Here is a 12,326-nt window from a genome sequence, read left to right on the forward strand (position 1 = left end):
CGGAATCCCACATAAACCACAAGCAAACTAACACAGTACAACATTTGCAATAGACCTCTACATACCTGCAACACCACCAGGAACTGGGTGAACCCAAACAACACAAGCCTACAACGTCACGCACTGCCCTAGAGGGTACGTTTCAAGCTTTAACCTCCTCCTCCTAACATGATTGGCCACCACGGACTCACCACAAGCCAATCACGAACCGGATAGGAAGGACAACAGCCAATGTAACCAAATGGGGAGGAGGGACTGGATTCAACCACAGTCCATCCTGCCACAATCTACCCGGCCTTTTTAAGTCGGCGCCACGACGATGGGCCACCAGAAAGACAAGGCATGTGAACCATTTGTATCAATGAAACAGTACTTTGTCTCCCTAACACACCGATCTTGGGAGATGGTGGAGGTTTGAATGTTGTCCAGCCGTTGACCGGGAGGTCTGACGTGCTCTTACTTCCGTCCCATCGGAGGAGTTAGGCAACACAGCCACTCCAGGGAGTGGAGAGCCACCCACCTCCACTGGAGGGGCTAAAAGGGGCGACGTACTGTGATCGTTATTGGCTGACCCTGTCGCTGGAGACTCAGACGCCAGCCGAGAAGCTGGCCAGCCCTGGATCATCAAGTCATAATCGCCCAGCCATTCCTCCTGCCTGGCTACATGTGAAGTGAGTGGCTGGGCGACAGTTTGGTCAATAAGAGGAGGCATTGGCACATTTTCGCAAACCACCGGTTTCAACAGGGAGCGATGCACATGACGAGCCTTGCTCAGGTCACTTACTGGTGCCACGGTATATACCGTGCCACCCTCCTTCGGTACTCTCAGTACCTGGTGCATTACTGAGCTCCACATGTCATGAATTTTGTGGCGCCCCCTCACACTGAGGTCACGGTGATATACTAACTGGCCCTCCTGTAAAGGTGCCTCGCGAACTCGCTGGTCATGGTTTATCTTACGGCGTGTAGCTGCTGCTTGCAGCCGCTCTCTGGCTCCATGAAAGGCAAGTTGCAACCGAGCCTGATGTTCTCTGACCCATTCGTGAACCGTGACACCAGAGGGCTCAGGGACATTACCTAATAGAAAATCCAACGGCAAACGTGGTTCTTGCCCGAACATCAAGAAGAATGGTGACTCTCCTGTGGCCTGGTGGGGGGTGGTGTTATAACAATACAGGATTTGGGGCAAGCAAGAGTTCCAGTCTCTTTTTTGTGAGACTGGTAAAGTTCGTAACAGGTTGTGCATGGTCCTATTAAAACGCTCGCACTGCCCGTTTCCCGCGGGGTGGTACGGAGTAGTGCGCGTCTTCTGGATTCCATATAAACCACAAAGCTGCTGAATAAGCCCATTTTCAAAACTGCGGCCCTGGTCCGAATGTATTCGGCCAGGGACCCCAAACTTTGAAAACCATTCCCCCACCAGTACCCGTGCCACTGTAGGGGCACGTTGATCGCTAGTCGGGACGGCCAAAGTATACTTGCTAAAAATATCAGTCATTACCAAGACATTCTCCTGCCCACTCCTAGCTGGCTCTAGAGTAGTAAAATCAATTGCCAAGATTTCGTTGGGTCGCCCCGCCAGAAGGTGGCCCATGAAACTCTGTGCAGTAGGATGATTGTCTTTGGCAACCTGACATCTTTCGCACAACTGGCACCAACGTGCCACATCCGAAGCCATACCTGGCCAGAAGCACCGCTGCCGTAAAAGCTCCAGGGTCCTTTCGGTTCCCTGGTGGCCATGCTGCTGATGGGCCTGTGTTAGTACTTCTTTTTGCATGGCCTCGGGCAGCAACAATTGCCATACTATTTCTCCCCCGTCTGAACGGAAGACCTTACGGTAAACCACACCATCCCACTCAACCAAACGATCCCACTGTTTAAGCAGGGCCAGCGTCTGTGGTGAAACCTGTTTGCGCTCTTGAGGGCTGGGTCGTTCCCCCCTCCTCCAAAAGACCAAAGCTTCCTGAATGGTAGGGTCTGCCTGCTGAAAAATAGAAATCTCCGCCGGTGTATGAGCCGGTAGAGCAGAGATGGCCAATTGCGTGACCTTTGTCAACCCGGACTGTAACACCTGTTGCAGTGGTTGAGGGAGAGTAGTGCCCGGGACTATAGCTTCTATGGTTTGGGAGTCTGGTAAATGCAGCCTAGATAGTGCATCTGCATTTTTATTACTCCTCCCCGACCGATATTTGACTTCATAGTCAAATGACGCCAGTTGGCCTAGCCAACGCTGCTCTGTAGCACCAAACTTCGCTGAGGCCAGATGACTCAGTGGGTTGTTGTCTGTATAGACCGTGCATTTGTGACCCAACAGATACTCACGAAACTTTTCTGTCATGGCCCATTTAAGGGCCATGAACTCCAGTTTCATGGAGCTATAGTTCTGCATGTTCCTTTCTGCAGGTCTCAACCCCCGGCTGGCATACGCTATTGGCCTCACTCGGCCCCCTTGCTCCTGTGACAATACTGCACCCAAACCCCCATAGCTCGCATCAACCTCTAAAATAAAAGGTAGTGTAAAATCTGCGTACGCTAATACTGGAGCGGTAGTCAGTTTTGTCTTAAGAGAATCAAAACTGGCCTGACACTCACTAGACCAGATTTGAATGGCTGCCTTCTGTAGCCTTTTTCCTGACCCTACGTTGGCCAGCTCTGCCACTAGCCGATGTAACGGGGCAGCCAGCTTAGCAAAACCTTCGACAAATCGCCTATAATAGCTAGCGAATCCTAAAAAGGACCGTAGCTCAGAGACTGTGGTAGGGGTTGGCCAAGAAGATACCACTTCGATTTTACTGGGGTCAGTGGCCACACCCTGGTTTGAGATTACATGACCCAAATACCGTACCTGCTGCTGGAAAAACGCACACTTCGAGAGCTTCACCTTTAACCCTTCATGCTCCAACCGACTCAACACCACCCCCAGCCTCTCCAGATGTTGCCCAACCGAACCGGAAAAAACCACAATGTCGTCCAAGTAGAGAAGCAACGACTGACACTGTTGGTCACCGAATATCCGTTGCATCAATCGCTGGAAGGTGCTGGGGGCATTGCACAGTCCGAAAGGCATTCGGTTCCACTCAAATAATCCGAAGGGCGTGCAAAAAGCGGTCTTGGACTTATCCTCCTCTCTAACCGGTACCTGGTTGTAGCCACTAGCCAAATCGAGAGTGGAAAACCATTGAGCCCCCGTCAGCGCATCCAACGACTCTTCTATACGTGGAAGAGGAAATGCATCTCTTCTTGTTTTGCTATTTAACTGTCGGTAATCCACGCACATACGGAGACTGCCATCTTTCTTTTTCACTAGAACGATGGGGGAAGCGTATGGACTACAACTTTCTCGAATCACCTGTGTTTCCAGCAGTTGATTAATGTGTTCCTTTACCAACTCATACTCCGATGGGGGTATGCGCCGATAACGTTGTCGCACTGGGGCACTATCTTGAAGGGGGATCTCATGAGCGATTAAGTTAGTACACCCCAGGTCTAATTCATTAACTGAGAAGACATGGGTGTATTTCCTTACCAAGAATCGCACCTGTTCTTGGTCCTCCCTGGACAAGGGGGACAGGTCCAAAGCCTCAATCTGGTCCGGCACCGTAGGGGAGGCTGACTGAGAAAACACAGTAGCGGTGTAGGAGGGCACTTCGGTGACACCCGCTGGTAAGCTAACAATGTGGGCACGTTCTAACCCACCTACAACTGTGCGGGGATAGAGCAGGACATCTGCGGTGCCCACATTGACAACCGGTACGTGGGCAATGCCTCGAATCACTTGAATGAGAGCAGGAGAGACCAACAAACCCGCCGGTAACCCCCCCTCTGGGGGTTCCAATAACACAGTGGCCCCAGAATACTGGGATGAACAAGTAGCAGCCACCAGCTTCATTGTGCCCCCAGGGATTCTACAAGCCCTCCTACCCCGAACCTTTACTTTACCCCTGGCCCCTCCAGACAACTGCAGGCTACTACTATGGCATCGTTGGAAAGCCTGTTGGACAGAAACAGGTGCTTCCGACACTGATGGCAACTCAAATAAAGCCAGACCATAAAGTCCAAAGAGCTCTTGAAAACACTTTTGAATCACATTCATTCCCAAAACGCCGGGTGCTAAAGTATGGGAACTACCTGGTGGATCCTGAACCACCAATACACCACACTGTGGCATCAACTTCCCACAAAGCACCACGTCCATTTCCAAGTACCCAAGGTACGGAATGGCTAAGCCATTGGCCGCCCTAAGCTGCAACCAATGGCAAGAGTGAAGACGCTCCGGACCCCAAGGCTTAAAATGCTGCGAAAAAAAACTCTCTGTGACAGTGGTCACCATTGACCCAGTATCTACCAGGCAAGACACTTTGACCCCTCCCAATATTACCTCGACATATGGACAGGAGGCCATTAACGTTGAAACCTTGGTCAAATTTGAGGAATCACTTATTGAGCCAGAGCTTGCCCCACCGGATGTGTGGCTCTGCAAAACGGTGGGCACTAGTTTTCCGAGGCCGAAGTTGGGCGGGCCTGGCTACCAAAGGGAGGGCCTCGTCCCAGAGAATGGGGTCGAGAAGGGACCCGAACCCCATCACATTCACTAGCAAAATGGCCAGGCTGTTGGCAACGGCGGCATATTAACGGCCCATTACGTGACGAGCGACCACGCATGTCGGGGCGTTGCAAGTGAACAAGATTTTGGGTAAGCTGTTGTAATTGTTCTTGTTGACATCGCAGTTGTTCTTGTTGAAATTTCAACATCTCCTTTATTTCACTCACCTCAGACGGCGGAGGTGTCCGAGGCGGATCATGTGGGCTACCCTGTACCCTATACTGAATGCCAATAGCCGAGGGAACAGAGTGGCTGCGACCCCTCATGCCGCCAGGCAACCCCTCTCGTTCCCACCGCATGGCCTCCCTTCTGACCTCCAGCAAGGTGGCCATAGGCTGCCGCCGCACCATTTGCTTTAACTCACGGCGTAAAGCACCATCAAGAACATATTCGTTAAACTGATCCCTAAGTAGGGCTTCAGCATTTGGCATACCATCAGGTGCCTGACCCTTTACCTTGGCCATGAGACTCATCAGGGCCAAAGAAAATTCTTGAAGGGTTTCGCCTTCCTGCTGTCTCCTTGAAAAAAATGCCTCCTGCAATACTACATACGAATCAGTACAACCATAAAGTTCTCTTAATATGGCAATTATGCGAGCTGGGTCCCTCCGATCAACGCTAGGGCGGTACTTTATCTCGTCACGAGCCTCCCCCTCTAAGTGGTCATAAAGGAAATCGGCTTGATCATTAGCTGCCAAATGCCGTACTCTCATACTTGCTTGTGCCTCCTCAAGCCACTCACTCAGCCGTTGGCCCGATTTCCCACTAAATATGGGACATGTACGTTCTCGCGGGATGAAAACCATCCTCTCTGCTATGGGGACAGCAGCCGCACCATCACTAGCGACATTAACAGCTGGTGGTAGATTAGGTGGTACAGGGGCTACATTGGGATCCTGTGCAACTAAAGCCTGTTGTTGGCGAAGCCTCTCATTATCTACTTTCAGCTGGGCCACTAAGTCCCTCAACTCTTGTAGTTCCTCGTCCATAGCTAGCTCGAATCACCAACCTTACCTGACAGTTACGGGTCCACGTGAGAACAACTGCTGCTTTGCTCAAAAAGAAACGTTATCCAACTGCCCTCAAAACAAAACACAACATTTATCCACAAAACAACAACCAAAAAAAAACAAACAAAAAAAAAACATGTAGGATACACTTCTCTGTTATATTTCAGTCTATCCTGCCGGCTACGCCAAATGTAGCAGCGGCAGTAAATATAATTTGACTACGCCACCCCGAGGTCTAACCCGGGGAACTGTAAGTAACCACCAAGACTTCTATAGAATTAGGCAATCAGGTTCGCGCACTGAACAAACAGAGAAATGGTTCGTACAAAGGAATACAATTTTATTAATCAAATTCACAGCAAAAATAGTAAACACTCTGAAAAGCTGACGTCAGCGTATTCTTAAAACACTACACACTGGGTAAGAATCAATACCACATCACAGCACTCCAATGGGGATCAAATAATTAATCATCAATAAAACACAATAATAAATAACACACAAGGATGTGTGAATCAGTGTCCGGACATAGAGTATATTTCACACACGCACACTCACAATACCGGGCTTGAGGCTTACTGGTGGGCGTCCAGCGACTCGGGCATGAGTATCCAAATAATCCACCCCAAACGCACGTGCACAGCCACACAACCAGCACAGCAACGGTCACACTGTGAAGGGAACCACACTACACACTAAAGAGGGCCCACCACCTCGAGCACGCCGTCCCCACCGTCAGCTCTCAGCGCCGCCACATATAACAAAGACAGAATAAACAAAATTAACGATAAGTCATAATTTCACACCATAAATCAAACTAACAATGATGACAAAGACAAAAAAAAAAACAAGAACTTTTCCAGAACGGCAACAAAGAAAATGAGATAGAGGAAAAAAAACAACAGTAATACTTTTAAGTCAAATAAACAAACAAAAACATGGAATAACCATGCACACCAACAACAATGCAGATAAATGAAATACACAAAAAGGCAAATTAAATGACTTTACCAAACAACTATAATACTGGCAAATGAAATAACCAAAGAAACTAATGAAATTACTTTACCAAAACGACTATAGTGCTGGTAAAGGAAATAAACAAAGAAGCAAAATGAAAGTACTTTACAAAACGATTATAATGATGGTAAATGAAATAAACAAAAAGGCAAATTAAATGACTTTACCAAACAACTATAATACTGGCAAATGAAATAACCAAAGAAACAAATGAAATCGCTTTTAGAAAATAAGAACGCACAACCCACTCAAATGATCACATAACAAACACACTCATCCGTTGATACACACATCTGAGGGCAGATACTCAGTCGGCCACACAAGTGGCCTACGATGCAGTTTCCTTGAGCAAAAATGAACTCAGTCCATTAACTTGGACTCGCCGTAAACAAGTTCGACACGTAGGGGGACGTGCAGTAACAGTATTTAAGCAAAGCAGCAGTTGCCCCAAGGCAGGCCGCAAACGCTTCCTTGCTATAGTAGCTATCCCTAAAACACACAATAATGGTTTTATTAAGCTACCGCCCAAATAAGGCAAATACATTACCCAAATGGGGAAAACTTACCTGAGCCACAGCGCGCGACACACACATCTCGCAGGCGAGTCAACAAACAGGCGAGTAACACGTTATTCCGTTCAACTCAATGGAAAATGGGTTAGCCGCAACACAAGGAATTCTATGAAAAATCGGAATCCCACATAAACCACAAGCAAACTAACACAGTACAACATTTGCAATAGACCTCTACATACCTGCAACACCACCAGGAACTGGGTGAACCCAAACAACACAAGCCTACAACGTCACGCACTGCCCTAGAGGGTACGTTTCAAGCTTTAACCTCCTCCTCCTAACATGATTGGCCACCACGGACTCACCACAAGCCAATCACGAACCGGATAGGAAGGACAACAGCCAATGTAACCAAATGGGGAGGAGGGACTGGATTCAACCACAGTCCATCCTGCCACATCTGCACAGACTAATGGGCTGTCAGCTTGGTTTGTTCCACTCAGTGCATCCTTTTCATTGACACAATCTCTCCTTTTTCTGACATTCTTTTGTTGTACATATTCATTTGCAGTAACAGTACAGTTCAGTGTTCTTGTGTGTATTCTGTAGAAACTGTGAAGTAAATAAACTATTGAAAGTGCACAATGTGAAGCATATAAAATGTAAAATAAATTTTTGCAAGGCAGATGAGACACCAACAAAGGGAGAAGTAAAAGATGGGTGATGACTCCAAAAGATAAAGTGACCACATGTGTTGTGCTCTGCTCTACTAATATCACAACACCGGTGTTAGGTGTTTCTATTAAATCTTGAAGATTTTCTAACTGTTCTGAACGACACTTAATTGTCTTATGACTCAAATATTTACCCGAAGAAAAAACCGTGCATCCCATTAAATGGCGTTTAAATTCAAATACCTGCAGATTTCACCGTGTAAACAAAGAAGCAGGCCTCCTTTTTCCGAATTACAAGCCATACCACCTACTCTTTTAACGTATTTTTTGAACAGCAAGCGCGTGTCCAATAAGCAAAATTCATTGTTGTCTTTACATTTAGCGTGGAAACAATAAATCTTTGACGCTCACGAGGAGTATCGTGCGGTTGCGCGAGGACATGAAACTCGCGCGGTTGCCAGACTGCGAAGTACAATCCAATTTATATACAATTTAGTATAATTTGGTATTATTATTATTATGATATTTTAGTTCCGTCCGAATGTGCCATATCCTAGTAATCAATAAGGACAATGTCAGTAAAGATTACAGCGACTTTTACCTAATGTAGCTGTGTCCTGTATTTGCGAAATGTGCCATTTAGGCTAACAGGAAAATTGTTTGTTTTAATAAATGACTCACATTTCTCTGGAGTCTTATGTGAAGCTCATGCACGAACTATCATCATCAAAACATGCAGAATATCTGAATTACAAATGACTACAATCAGGGTTCGAATTATGATTTCATCTTTGTGGGGGTCTCTTTAAAAAAAGAAAAAAAAAGTAGCCTATAAGCAGGCGTGGTGTGTGTGATAAATAAATTGATTAACACTACACTTCATTCTTTTGAGTCCAACGTTTATTAATACAGGAGTAGAGAAACGAAAATAATAAACCACCTTATATCACCCTCCCTTACGAAATGAAAATATATTTACCAATATATTACTTGAAATATTTTGTAATATATTATTTTCCAATATATTATATATTGGAAATACATGGAATAATATATCAATGATCAATATATTATACAATATATTATATATTCATGTAATATATTGCAATATATTGCAAAATATACAAATGATTGCCGCTTTCCATATATTGCAATATATTGGAAAATATAAATATTAAATCCCATATATGGAAATATATTGCCTAATATATCACATGATATTTTCCAATATACTGCAATATATTATTGTTTCGTAAGGGGCTGTTGCTAGGCTATGACTTTGTTGTCATCATGGCAAAGAATGGGCTCTTCAAAGTGGTATCCTTTGGTATTTAATTCACAAGCAGCAACCGTGGTATAACATGACAAAAAATACGCCCATGCATGGTGAAATAATGTGAAAAGTCAGAAAGGAGGATAATTCCACTTAAAGGGATACTCCACTTTTTTTGGAAATAGGCTCATTTTACAACTCCCCCAGAGTTAAACCGTTGAGTTTTACCGTTTTTGAATCCATTCAGCCGATCTCCGGTTCTGGCGGTACCACTTTTAGCATAGCTTAGCATACATCATTGGAGTGGACAAGACCATTAGCATTTCTAAAAAAAAATAAAAAAAAATAACCAAAGAGTTTCGATATTTTTCCTATTTAAAACTTGACTCTTCTGTAGTTACATCTTGCACTAAGACCGACGGAAAATGTAAAGTTGTGATTTTCTAGGCTGGTATGGCTAGGAACTATACTCTCATTCCTGCGTAATAATCAAGAAACTTCACTGCCGTACCATGAGTACAGCAGGCGTAATGATATGACGCAGCGCCTGAAAATAGTTCCGTTGTGTTGACGGAAGGTAGCCTATTTTCAGGCGCTGCGTCATATCATTACGCCGTTGGTCTTAGTGCACGATGTAACTACAGAAGAGTCAAGTTTTAAATAGGAAAAATATCGAAACTCTTTGGTCATTTTATTTTTTAGAAATGCTAATGGTCTTGTCCACTTCAATGATGTATGCTAAGCTATGCTAAAAGTGCTACCGCCAGAACCGGAGATCGGCTGAATGGATTCAAAAACGGTAAAACTCAACAGTTTAACTCTGGGGGAGTTGTAAAAGGAGCCCATTTCCAAAAAAGTGGAGTATCCCTTTAACACACACATACTGTCAAGAACAGGGCAAGATCATACAAACCAAATTTTAGAACATCTTCCCCTAGTCTAGTCTCATTCGGTAAAATCCTTATCATGTATTTTAATAATAAGATCATTTAATTAGTATTTTTCATAGACCATCATATAGCCTATTGTGTTTCCCACAGTATATTTGTGGGTGGAGTTCGGTAGGCTACCTCTAGGGGGGTCTGGGGGCATGCCCCCCCAGGAAGAAAATTTTGTACATTTTAAAGATAAATTCATTAATCTGGTGCACTTTGAGTCACCCGAATCCGCTGTTAAAAATCCAACCCCCCAAACCTATGATATTCTTTGATTTAGATATCTGAATGCCCTGATATGTTTTCCTTGCTTGGTTTTCTCTAAAGAGAATTACGTTGTTGAAAACGAAAGTAAAAGAGTGACGCTCATTGTGTTTTACCATTCGAGAGTTCCGTGTCTTTATTCAAATCAACACATTATAATGATTTATCTGTCATTCACCCTCAAAAATGTAATTTTTTTATTATTTGGCTCGCAGATTATGATCCGCGCAGCATATCGCCAAACTATACGGTTTGAGAATGGGCACAGGCCGGGAACCCGCAACAGAACCGTCACGGTGGATAAAGTGTATCTGCATGTGACTGTCTATCCGAGTTTTGTCGAGAGCCAGAGGCGGCTGCCTCGTACTTCTATATGCAGGAAATTGATTGGGACTAGTAGCGTCCCCCAAAATAATTTTTTTGCTAGTAGGCTACTTATTTTCTGAAACCTAAAATAAACATTATGTGGTTGAAAACACTGAATAGTTGTGATATATGACAGCACTGAGCGCGTCCGTCTCTGGCTCAGCGCCAGCCAACGCGCAAAAGCACGTTTGAATTTAGCAGTTGATCACGTGATGCACCGACCGTTCTAATCACACCGGTGTGATCGTACGCTCCAGGGACCCGCCAAGACTGATCACACCGGTACGTGCGAAAGGGTTAATAAATATGCCTCGATATATTGAAGGAAAAAGTGCTTTATTTGTAATTTAAAATGATGGTGCTGATGATTTTTAGAGCCCCCACAGGTGTATGATTTTACTGCTTTCATGGGAGCTCATCCTCTCTCTATGGGAGCTCAGCTCCCACTGGCTCCCACGTAATTCGAACCATGAGTCTACAATACAATAACAGGCTGTGATTGCACGGCATCATTTCATATTTGATAGTTTACATAACCCTATTGTCTTAGGAGAGATAGAACAGAAAACGAATTGGCTGACAGTCAAATCAGAAATAAACCAGCAGTGATTTCATTTGTGGCGTTAAACTCTAATTTACAACTGTGAATAAAGATTAATTAATGCTGATAATTAGCCGAAATAGAGGCACAATGGGATGATAAAAACCAAGACATGCACAGAAAAGAACCCTGGATTATAACTTTATTATCTCTTAAGTGCATGCTTCAGCTCTGAGGCCTAATGAAATACACACACACACACACACACACACCCTCTTATACCTTGGTGTACCTCAGCCAGTCACACTGTTTTCTGCTTCAGTGCTTCCAGTGTTATATAACAAGGTCAGGAAAGGACTTTACAATCAAATAGACAGGGAACCTGACCTGTACATGGAAATGTTGCAGGAATTTCATTGATTCACTGTATTAATACTACCTTAAAAATCTCTGTGATCATGTTTTGTTATGAAACAATTCTCAAAAGAGGAAACAATATTATGCCAACAAAGAATCCTCTGAATATCTCTGTTATGAAGACATCCACGATTTGAGAGTAAGTACAATATTGATGTCAAATCATTGATCAAATCCAGGTATTTTCAAGAGCGTAAATAGAGAACCCAAGGTCTTCATTTTCTTGCGGATTTATATATTTTTTAAATTACTGATCACTTTAGATTAATTTTACACTATACACTACTACTCAAAACTTTGGGGTCAGTAAGATTTCTTAAATGTTTTAGAAAGACTCTTATGCTCACCAAGGCTGCTGCATTTATTTAATCAAAAACCCAATAAAACAACATTGTGAAAATTACTACAATATAAAGTAATTGTTTTCTTTTTGAATCTATTTTAAAATTTAATTTATTCCTATGATCAAAGCTGAGTTTTCAGCATCATTAGTGTCACATGATTCTTCAGGAATCATTCTAATATGCTGATTTAGTGCTGAAGAAGCATTTCTTATTATTATTATCAATGGTAAAAACAGTTATTTGCTATTTAGTTTTTTGTGGAAGCAGTGATAATTTTTTTTTTATGAATAGAAAGTTCAAAAGAACAGCATTCTTTTGTAACATTAAAAACATCACTGATGGTGTGCATGTATGCAATCAATTC

This window comes from Rhinichthys klamathensis, unplaced genomic scaffold (genome assembly GCF_029890125.1).
Source record: "Rhinichthys klamathensis goyatoka isolate OS25496 unplaced genomic scaffold, OSU_Roscu_1.1 h1tg000254l_1, whole genome shotgun sequence".
NCBI lineage: Eukaryota > Metazoa > Chordata > Actinopteri > Cypriniformes > Leuciscidae > Rhinichthys > Rhinichthys klamathensis.